A 12,173-nucleotide genomic window follows, 5' to 3' on the forward strand; every position below is an offset into this window, starting at 1 on the left:
ATGGATTTTAAAATGTCCTTCATTGGGTTTTTACCAAGGACACAATGGACGTAAGGCAGTCTTCTTTCATTCCTTATTTCTTCTGAGTAAAAACATTTAGGTCAAATTTATCTGAAGTAAAAAGCACTGAATTTTCCCTAGAATGAATAGAATGCTTCCGCTGTATCCACACTGAAACAGAAAAAAAGCCCTTCAGGACCAACACCCCTGACATACCAACGACTCTCCTTTCCGTACTGGAGAGGTCACTCTTAGGCTGCAGCCTTTAATCACAAAGTCCTTCAGGACTCAAAGAATAACAGTAACGTTCAGGATTCCTTGGTCTGGGAAGTTATAACACATCATAATAGATTCAGTTTGCAAAGCCAGCCATTCTTGCTAAGACAAGCTCGCCAAGGGTACAGCTCAGGTGTCGTCACTTTAAAGCTTAGATGAGCAGCACCATTCAATTGCTTTTTTTTTTTTTGAAACCTCTGAACCTGAAATTTTTCTCCTCTCTAACCAGTGTCACTTCACAGTAGCTCAGTTTATTGATGCATGTAAAAAGAAGGAAGGCAATTATTTCTGAGAGTAGCCAAACCTGTGTTCATGGGGCGGGAAGGAAATTGTGATGAGAAGTTTAGTATATTTAATTCACTTACTCACCCAGTGAAGGAAAGGGCAAGAAGCAGGAGGAAATTAAATTATAGGGTCTTTTTCTTTTTTCTCTCCACTGCCTAGAGAATTATTACAGGTCTATACTGTTACATAGTTACATGAACAAAACACCAAGATAAAACTATCACTTAGAATATGATAATGAACTATTTTGGTTTGGTTTGAGTTTGGCTTTTATATTCCTCACAGTAAACCTTCATGATTTCAGATCCCACTAACAGGGATCTAAAATTTTAAGTATGAATTGGGTTAAAATTTAATTAACACTTTTGTGAAAGCATGTTTTTCCTTCATAAATTAACGCTGTGAACAGAGACTCATGCGCAAAGGTTTCACCCTGTCAGTAAGAACAGTTGCTTTCCAATATTGAGAGGGTTCAATTCATTGGGGTAAAAACATGGAAACATTTTGTTTTCCACAAACTTCTCTGCTGAGCTCCTGCCCTGTTTCTTGAAGAATGGAAGATTTTTCTAATTAAAATGGAGTCTCATTTCATAATCTTTAATTACCTTGTATGCAAGAGAGGAACAGCCAAGGATTGGACTATGGGGTTCAGGGACTTGAAAAAAAAGTGCATGCAGCTAATGGCAAAGCAGACATGCTTTTGTTCACTCTGGCCAACAGACAGCGGGGCAGGGCAGCAGCTCCGCTTGTGGCCACTTTTATATGACTACTAGACAAAAGTAGCATACAGCTAAAAGATGACATACAATGTTTACATTATGCAGGTTACATAAGGTGTTTACATACATGGTTGGCACATGCACTGCTTGCAGCGGACATGCTGATCACATCTGCGAAGAAGCTGCTCTGGTCTGATTGTCCATAGTACCACCATTTCCCTTCATACGTTTGATTGCTAAAATGGTAGCTCTCTTCATTTGATAAACCACTATTATTATAACAGATTCAAAAATGTACCCCTCCCCACCCTTCTTGCAGGAGGAGGAACTGGTGGTAGCAGGGACCCCTTGAAGGATTTCTGTGTTCTCCCATGTTCTCTGTCTCACACGCACCAGTGCAAGCACCACTCATACCCATCACTGCCCCTATCTCTTGCTTCCTTTTCCCCTTCAAGGCCCCCTTGCTCCCTAGCTGTCCCATCCCCAGTGTGTGATAGTGTCAAGCTAGCCTGTGGACGAACAGATGACAAAGCATAAATAAAACGTCAGACTCCCCTTTTGGCAGAGTCTGAGGCTATAAAGAGATCCTCCTATAGATTCCTTCCCTTAGCTGCTATCCATAATAGGTGTAGTACTAATTTAAAAGTACTTATATGCATACTTAGCTTTCAATTCACGTGTTAGAACTTTGAAAAATGGCAAGTACTTCATAAATGCTTTAATAAAATAAGGAAAAAGCCAAAGATCACATCATCAAATTAAAAATTTCAGTTAGGTTATTCATATTTTTGCCATATTTAATCAATTTGTAAAGTACAAAATAGTTTTTAAGGAGAAAAGCAGATATATATTTTTAAATTATCCATAAAATAAACGAAAAATGTCATTACTAATATCCAAATGAGACATGAGCCTAAAACCATTAGCTATGTTTTTTTTTCTTTACCTTGTCTGTTGCAGGAATGTAGCAAATTTAAAATGAATGCCCTTCAACTCATGTAAACAGTGATCATGATGATGATAATAAAGCTTCCTTTATTTTATATGATTGATTTAACCCTCCTCTCAATCCCATATAACCTGAGAAGAGAGAAGTAAGATCATTCACTGGGACTCTCTCAGGACAATCTAGATGTTTCTATTCCCTTTATTGCTAAGAGAATTTGATCTGAAGGGAAAAGTGGAGAACTCAAGTCTGACCTCCTGCTCCATGCTCTGTCTTTCCTCATTTCCCCTCTCACTTCTAGAAGTTATCTTCTTCCTCTTCTTGTGCAACCAGACCTCTAGTTCTATCGTATTTTTCATCTTCCTTACCAAAAGACTTTTCTATATACTGTTATTCCTTTCCCTGAAGCTATAATCCTCATAGTCTAGGTTTAATGGTGGATATACTACAGAGGAAAGAAAAACATGGATTGTTAACCAACAAAATATTCTCAAAATGTTATCCTCACTAGAGAAATATTTAGGAATAAATTCATCGTCATAGCAATGTTCCTGCTTAATTCTTTCTTTAATCCGTGCTGTTATCATTGATTTTCATGACTATGCCTTTTCATTACATTGGAGCGTGTGGCTGATGTTCATGGTCAAACTCTTTTCCAATGAGGCCAATAAGCTCAATTTTCAGACCACTGATGGTTGTACTTTGATGCTTCTTTATCTGAGAGCCTCCCCGATATGTAAATCAATGTTTTCTAATCTTTATTTCACTTAAAAGGTAATAAAGAAGCCCACTCAGTACACACATAGGACCACAGGGTACACTCTCAGAACCACTATAGAACACTGTACTGCTAACATTTGGGAAGGTAGTTGGTAGCCTGGACATAAACTTGCATAATGTTTGAGTAGAATTTCCTTCACCATATTGCAGTCACTGCATGCAATGCTGCCTATGGGAAAGAAAAAAAAGTTGGTGGGTAGTTTGTGTTCTATTACAAAATTAGAGAGTGTATGTTTCTAGTAGAATTATTTTCCATTGCGTCTCAAAATTTACAAGTTTACCACACGTAAATGAGAATTGAGTATATTAATATAGATCTCAAAAGTTCTTAGCTTTAATTTGTTTTCTATGAACTTCAATAAATGGCATTCAGCTGCTGATGCACAGGCTTTTGAAGGGAATTGAAACTTCCCTTCCTATTTTCCTAACTACACATAGTTCTCCTCCCTAAAGAAAAGTCCATCTTTGACCAAACTCTCAGCCTTGGGAGGGAAATGTGGAGAATCAATGGACAAAGATAGTGGCTCTCTGGGTGAACCGAGCAGCATAGCATCTGGTGACACAGCCATAATAGAATACCTCTGAATCCGGAGATTCTTTATTTTTAAAAGCCGGATTTTAATGATCAGTTTCAGTGTAAATTAGGACAGTTTAATGATATCCTCTAAAACTAGGCTTCTCTGGGCACTGATATTTCTTATAATCTAACCTCCAAGATTCAAAGTCCATCTTTTTTAAAGTGACATTAAAGAGGTACTTTCCAAACCAACAGCAGAGATGTATAAAAGCAACCTACACTCTCTGGACTTTAGTTTCCTCAGAGTTAAAATGGGGGAGACAGAAGTGAGGTCTCAACCTTTAGCATGTCTCATAAAGGAACAGAGACAAATTTTGGACTCTATATTTTCTGACCTATTTCCTTCACGAAGCAAAATGTAGACAGGGTTCAACTGAAAGCAATAGTCTGATATGCATGTACCTTGATGATTTCTCTCCTGTTTCTGCTCCTCCCTTGAGGATGCCCCATGAAACAGCTCCATAGATGTGCCAAGGGGCCAAGGGGCCAAAATTCCAGGATTACGTGCATGTGCTCAGGGTGGGTGGGAGGTAAACTCAAATTTAAATGAATGTGAGCGTCCTAGTGTTAAACAACAAAACTTCTCACTCTATTAAGAGACTATTAAAAGAGCAACTTACCCTTGACAGGGACCTGTAAACAATGACACCATGTAATGGGCCTGAATGGAAGGAGGAGCTTGGGGATAGCCCCTCCAGAGCTCATGTGAAACACAAACAGCACAAGAGGAAACCTTGGGTACAGAGGCACCTGATTGGTTCCGATGGCTTGGACAAGTCGTTTGTTTTTTTTGATCTTTTTTTTGAGCCTCAATTTGATCATCAGTAAAATAAAATGGCAGGTAACTACTAAGGACCTTCCCTACCAGTCTCTATTGTTACAAGCCAAAAGAGCCTCACCATTAGACACCCAACTGTTGCTTTAACGTTTTCTTTGACTAACAGGAACAGTTCCATGGAGAGTTAAGTGATGACATCATGCAGACTGGATTCTCAAGCAGAAAAGGGATAAGAATTCCATCTATAAAAACAATCTCTGCTGAAGTAATACTTTTTTGGCTGCTACCACCCCAACCATTACAGCACAAAACCCTTGGGAATATAAAAGGGGCAAAACCCAACCATGTGAGTACAGTACCCTAGAATTTAAAACACACACACACACACACACAAGCAAATACAAATACTTTGGGACAAGGTGAATTCGAAGTATTGAAAGGGCTGACTTTTACAATTTTTTCAAATTGATATACTTTTATTATGCATTAGTACTTAGAAAAATTTGTATTAAAAATAAAAATCTTTAAAGTTCAAACAATTCAAAACAACAGACTGAAATTAAGATTAGCAATAGGAATTTCAAAAGCATTTGATACTTCTAACAAAAAGTTTATTCTCTTAAATAACTTGGAGCTTTCAGTACCATTTAGTAAAGGTATATGAATTTTTTTTAAAGCAAATAAAAAACATAGAGATAATATGAAGGTAAATCAGGGCTAGGCTTATTTCATTTGTTACCAATTCTGTGTCAGCGTAGTATGATTTACCAAAGAAGAGTATTAACTCAAAACAAAACAAAACAAAAATTTTGATTACAGGAGATCTAACGAAAGAAGGAGTAAACAAATAATCAAATATGTGCCATAAATATCCTTTTTGTCTTTCCAACATAATATAGTACTGCTTTCAAAATCTGTTGGGATACACTTCTCTTTTCATACTTCCTTTCCTGCTGTCGTCTCTTAGTTAAAGCAAGCGTCCTGCTTCACTGGGCATCGTATTTCACTCTCTCTGACATGATTGGCAAATATAGCTGCTGCCCTGAGATTTTGTCTTTTGCCAACCAGGTTGTGCCAATTTCAATAATATTCTCACACTTAAATAGATCGTATCACACAAGGCCCCTAATCGTTCCTCACTTACTCATCTTTGCAGCCCTACAGAGGAGAAGACTGGTTTGGCTAATCACGCCCCGGAGCAGAGAAATTAGAGATCTACGTGGATAAAGAGATGACAGGGAAAGACAGTGCAATGGAATGTCAGGAAGCCAACCCACCATAAGAAATCAGAAATGTTCAGATAATTTTGAGGTCAAAATCATACTTCTAAATGTATTGCCTTTAAAATGCTCTTTCTGTTCATAATCATTTAGGAATCGAAGGGGAGATTGCACATTATACCATTTTTAGTTTGGTAGATTGTTTTGCTCGAAGGTATCTGAGAAGCCCTTCACCACTCTTGAGTTTCTGCCTCCAAGGAAACAGGCAGATCCCTTTCTGCTTCCAAAGACCCAGCCTGGTTAATCCTTGAAGTAACTTTGGCACCAGGACGTGCAGAAAGTTTATACCTTACAAACTACTGCTTCCTGGACTGAGCTCCTCAAGTGCCAAAATATGAGCAAGGACTATGAATGAATTTGCTTACCTTTTAACGCGGTAAATTAATTATAGTTATGGCATAGAGAGTATTGATAAGCTACTATTGCAATGCAAAGATTTTAATAGACTTATAATGTGAGTGTATGTACTATCCTCTCAAAAATTTTGCACTTGTTCTTGGGTTTATTAAGGATTAAAAGACTGTACTTATCAAAAAAACAAGACTGTTTTTCATTCATGAATGAGAATTTGTTTCTCTTTATTTATCAGGGGGAAAGATAATCATGATCAATTTCTTTTTGCATGTAATCAACATGTATTGAAAATTCTGTGTTTGGTGCTAAGACTGATGAAGGCCGTAGGGGATGCGAGATTGCTCAGTAACCTCTGTAATGCACTATGCTAAGACAAACAGATTTCTTCTGGTGCAAATTCACAAAGGAATAATACTTCAACACCCAGGTATTAAAGTCATAGAACAATAAAAAGCTATCATGGAAAATCTAGTCCATGTATGTCATTTTTAAAAATATTTAAATAAACTTTTTATTTTAGATAGCATTAAATTACAGAAAAGATGCAATGACAGTACAGAGGGTTGCCATATACCCCACAGCTAATTTCTCCTATTGTTAACATCATACATCAGTATGGTTCTTTTGTCACTAATAATGAGCTAATACCGATACATTCCTATTCTCTAAATTTCATTCTTTACTTGGATTTCGTTAATGTTTCCCAAACTTCCTGTTTCTGTCCCTGGATCTTAACTAATGTACCACATTACGTATAGTTGTTATATCTCCTTAGGCTCCTCTTAGCTATGACAGTTTCTCAGACTTTTCTTGTTTTTCATGACCACAACAGTTTTGAGGAATTCTGGTTAGGTATTTTGTAGTGTGTCTCTCAGTCTGGTTTTGTCTGATGTTTTTCCCACAGTCAGGCTGGGATTATAGTTTTTGGGAGGAAGACTATATGGGTAAAGTGCCTTCTCGTCACATTATATCAAGGATACATGCTACGAACATGACCCATCCCTGATGATCTTGACCTTGGTTGTAACTAGTAGTGTTTGCCAGATTTCTCTGCTGTGCAGTTACTTTTTGGTTCCACTTTCCATACTATACTCTTTGGGAGCAAGTCACAAAGTGTAACCCTCGTTTAAGGGGTGAGGAGTTACACTCCACCCTTGAACGGGGAGAATCTATACACATTCTTTAGAATTGTTTTTTAGGGGAGATTTATCTCTTTTCCTCTATTTATTTATTCAATTATTTACATCAGTATGAATTCATGGATAGGCATTTTATACTTTGGTTTACACTTTGAGCTATAATCCAATCCCATATCATATGTTTTGTTGCTTAAGTTATTCTAGTTTTAGCCACTGGGAGCTCTTTCAGTTGGCTCCCGTGTCCTATCATATTGTTTTTTGAGCTCTTTCTTACTTTCTGGCACAACAAGACATTCCAGGCTCATCTGGTATAGTCTCTGCCTCAGTACTCATATCAGATATTTTCTCTAAGTAGCCCTAGATACTTTTATTGGAGAATGGTATTAGAAACCAAGATTTGAGCACGGGCAACTATGTCATTTTATAGATTACATAACTGAAGCTCAGAGAAGTTAAAGGATTTGCTCAAGGTCCAAAGGTGACTAGTCACAAAGCTAACACTGGAACACAGCATCTGGATGGCTGAGTGACTGACTAATTTTGCCATTACACCACTCTGCCTTTCCTCTCACTTTCCAGGACACGCAGCCTTCATGGACATATAAAGGAAAAAAATATATCTTTTGTTATATAGTCTAGACATTCTGAGTGTCATGCAGTTGCATGCATTTTATTTATGTACGACTTTGAAGCCATGCCATGGAAGAAAAGATGAATACAGGAGAAATAGTTATCTTAATAATGACAAAGGAAATGATAAAGGGCTATTTCCCCAAGCAGCGTAAGGTTTAGGTTACATTGAAAATATCAGTTGTGTCTTTTCATGCTCAGAAAATCTGCAGTGAAATGTATTTGTGTACATGGCTTATCACTTCCAAGATCTTCATCAGTTTGTCACATCTCTTTTAGGTGTGTGTCTTTAAAGCCATGCAGACCCAGAGCATATATACTTGCATACACCTCTACAAGGGGCAAAATGACTCTTGTAGCTGGAAATTTGAAATCTGTTTTAAAATAATGAAGAGTACTGTGTATTGTTCCTCTCTGGGGCAAACGTGTAATAAATTTCCTTATGGTCTTTGATATGTGCAGAATTTAGTGATCAAATAGTATACAAAACATTATCAAAAATTTCGACAATGTTCTTTGGTGCCAAAGGGCAAGCATAGTACATACCTCATATCACCTTATATATTATAGCACAACTTTATATTTTAAAAGTCAGTATATCATTTTAGTATTAATGCTATAGGTTTATTTCTTTTTTATCTATACATGATGTGTTCCTGGTAGATTTCATGCACTTAAAAAATAGGGAGTAATGCTTATTACTACTGCTACTTATTACTAAGACTGCCCTAGCCATTATGGGTGAAGCAAAGATGAGTAAGTCCCAGATCCTGTTGACAAAACAGTACCCTAACAGAAATTTTCCCGTAACTTCCATAGTGCCCAGTACAACATAGTGTACAGAGTAAGCATTAAGCAAGCAATCATTGTTTAACAAATTAATAGTCAATCCTTATAATATTGGGCTTTTGCAGTTTTCACTGGTAATTGTTTCAATTAAAGTATTTACATTGCAATTGGTCAACACTGCAAACTCTGTGTAAGAAAAGCTTTTAATAATTATTTCCACATCTGTCAATATCTTTGCACTTTCGATAATAAACCCTGTAAACTAACAACTGAGCCCATGACTCTGTGAAGACTTCATTTCTTATTTACCTCATAGGTGAAGAGCTAGTGAAATACCTCTGAGGTACCATTTTTCTTGAGTGCTTACACCTGTTGGTCATCCCAATTGTTCCCAGTAGTGAGATAGGACTTAACCGCACGTTTTATTTTTTTCCTAAAATAGAAACTATATTTTAAATACACATGCTTAACAGCATTTTCTGTCAATTATTCTAATTTTGGTATATGAAAGAAAGAGTTTGATGTACTTTTAAAATTCATGCACATTGTTCAAATTCAAAAATGTTAGCTTTAAGTTTTTATTATTTTTAGTTTTATTGTAATTTGATATTTTTAGATGAAACTGCCAAAAAATGTATGACTTTACACCAACTACTGGTCCTGTAGCAATCATCCAATTGTTGATACCAAATGTTTAATGGAGGTAAAGTCTCTCACTCAGTAGTAAAAAAAATTATATTTTTACTTACATTTACTCATCAATATCTGTCTATGTTTGTAACTTATTGGAACACTATCTGAAGGCATATAGTCAGGGATATAGCTAAGAATTTAATAATGAGCCATTTTATATGAGTTTGTACTAAATAAAGCTAATTGATGTTAAAGGCAATATCTTTAAAGAGCTTGTTGAGGGATTTTTAGACCCTAAAATACACATATTTCTTCTTTTTTTTCTGAGTCATATAAATTGAACACATTTATACCCTGTCTTGAGCAGTTTATCCCCAATCTTAAATGGAAAAGGATGGTTATTGCTTTTATGACACATTTTAGTCTGTCCGCAACCTTCATAGTGAGTGGCTGAGTGTGGAAAGTAGCAGACACATGTTAAGACACTGAAGGAACTTTCCAGCTGGTCTGCACAAACCTTCAACCACATTGCTGAAACATCCTGCCGGAGTAGATGTGCATACTGGCTAGTGGTATTCGTGTGAAAGACATTGCATCTTACTTTAGGTCTCCCGAGGTCCCTGCTTTCTGCCCTCAGAGGAAGAGCAAGTTTCTCAGAAGTCATTTCTCATTGAAAAAGAAATACGCATACTAAATGTGGGCCATACTTAACTTTACTCTTGAATTTCAGCAAATTTTAATACTTTTTCAAATTCTTGCCTCATAGTTTTAAAATCCAAGCAAACTTCTTTGGTTTCAGTTTAATTTCCTTATGAAAGCTAAAGTTGATCTTGGTTTCCTATTCCTTTTAAGAACTTCTTTGGTGGAACAAATCCAGAGGAGCAGAATAAGATCCCCCTAAACTTATCAAATGGAAACGAACCTCTGAGAAAAGGTAAAAGCATTTGTGAAACTGAATTCAAAGTCTATCCCCCACTTTCTAAATCCTGGTTAGTGCTCAACACACTAAGAGCTAAGCTCTGGTCTTTGGTTTGGCATATTATCATTCTCTGAGCTGACATTGGGCTAACTTCACTGATCTGTAAAGATTTTATTTTCCTCTTTGAGGATTAAAGAAATTCTTCCCATCTAACAAAGGAGCATGTATTAATACATCCAACAATTGCTTATTTTCCTTTTGGTAAATAATGGGACTTGAAAACAATAGCAGTCTATGGTTAATACTGAGTTTGCAGACATATTTTGAATATCCAAATGCTCAGATCTATAGAATTTTGAACATCACCCATATTTTCATGGTGCTAAGAGAAAGATACGTACCCAAATTTTATCTCTTCAGAGCATATAAAACAAAATTGGATTTGTAGAACATGACCCTAAAGAAAGGTTGGTCTGCCTCAGTATATATAAGCTTCAGGAAAGGGAGTTGGGTAAATATGTTGTTCAGAGAGAATTTGGAGCAGACCGACAGGCCCAATGCCTGGGAAACTACACAGTTCAGAGTAGGAGTCCTTCTTCTACTCCTTTCTGATTCTCTACAATCCCATCTCAAGTCTCTATTGCATGGTCTATTTGTTCAGGGGCAAGCTTTTAGTGGAATGCCAATGAAAGCAAGAGTTCGTAAACTAAGGCCCATGAGCCAAATCTGGCCCATTGTCTGTTTTTCTAAAGAAGATTTTATTGGAACACAGCCATGCTCATTTACTTGTGCGTTGCCTATGGCTGTTTTTGGGTTCCAGCAGCAGAGTTTTGTAGTTACAACAGAGATTGTATGGCCTACAAAGGCTAAAATATTTCCTATCTGGTCCTTTACTGAAAAAGTTTGCTAACTCTGAACTGAAGGATCAACTGATATTTTTGAATTTGCAAACATTAAGGTATTTGCTGGTTCTCAAAAAGCCAGCACTGATCATAATATCACATGTTTCTTCATTAAACAATGCAGCATTTCAAATCATAGACCATTTTCTCATTTTCACTCTGCAAAGAGAACTATGCGCAGCATTTTAGGGAAGAAAATAAATAGCCCAGCAGGAAGGAAACTCAGAATACTTCATCTGACTCAATTACTTTTCTCCACATCAGTGACTTCAACACCCTGAGAATATTGTGGACCACAGCATTCCACGCTTCTTTTCAGCTCATCATTACTGGTGTCGCAAGAAGGCAGGCTTCTTGAGACTTCACAGCAGGGTTAGATTTTTTGTACACACACACACACACAAACACATACACACGCACACACAAACACACAGAGCTAGCCTGCATGGGCACTTAGCCCCTTCTCTCATTTTTTACATGCACTCAGGTGCTGACCACCAACTGGCTTACATGACAGATGATGCTAACTTTCAACAGATGTCTTTCTGACCCCAAAGATAATGGAAATGACAAATAATAACTTTGTAATTACCTTAACTTCAACCAAAGCATAAGCTGAAAAATAACCAGATGAGAACTACAGGGAACATGTGGGACTGACTTCCCTATTAAGCATGTTTAAGTGTCCCCCGTGCTGTGCTGTTCAGGAGCTGTGCCAAGAGAGCACGGAAGGCAGCCTAACATGCACCCAACCATAAATCTTCTTGGCCCCATGATAAACAAACAAGATTTCAGCATCTGCACGCACAGCTGACGAGAAATGGAGAAATGAAGATTAAATGGGAACTAGGCACTGTCAGAGCTTGGAGTTTTACAGTGCTTTTGATCAAATTCCCCCAATTAAAAATACATTTTAAATGCTCACATTCTCTCTTCTTCTGTTTTCTGAGTGTGGTCCTTGAGAAGAAAAAATAGAAAAGACAAAAAAAGGCAAATAGAACTTTGAACTGATGAGAAGAGTTTGCCTTTTGCTGATATCCTTGGTTTGGGAAGCAAGTTAGACAACAATTGTGAATTGCAGTATTCCTAACCTGGACCAGCAGCGTGGCTGTCTAGGCTTCATGCCCTGAGGAGAACACAGAGATCTCACAGCATGAGTTTTATTT

Source organism: Equus przewalskii, chromosome 28 (genome assembly GCF_037783145.1).
Source record: "Equus przewalskii isolate Varuska chromosome 28, EquPr2, whole genome shotgun sequence".
Taxonomy (NCBI): Eukaryota; Metazoa; Chordata; class Mammalia; order Perissodactyla; family Equidae; genus Equus; species Equus przewalskii.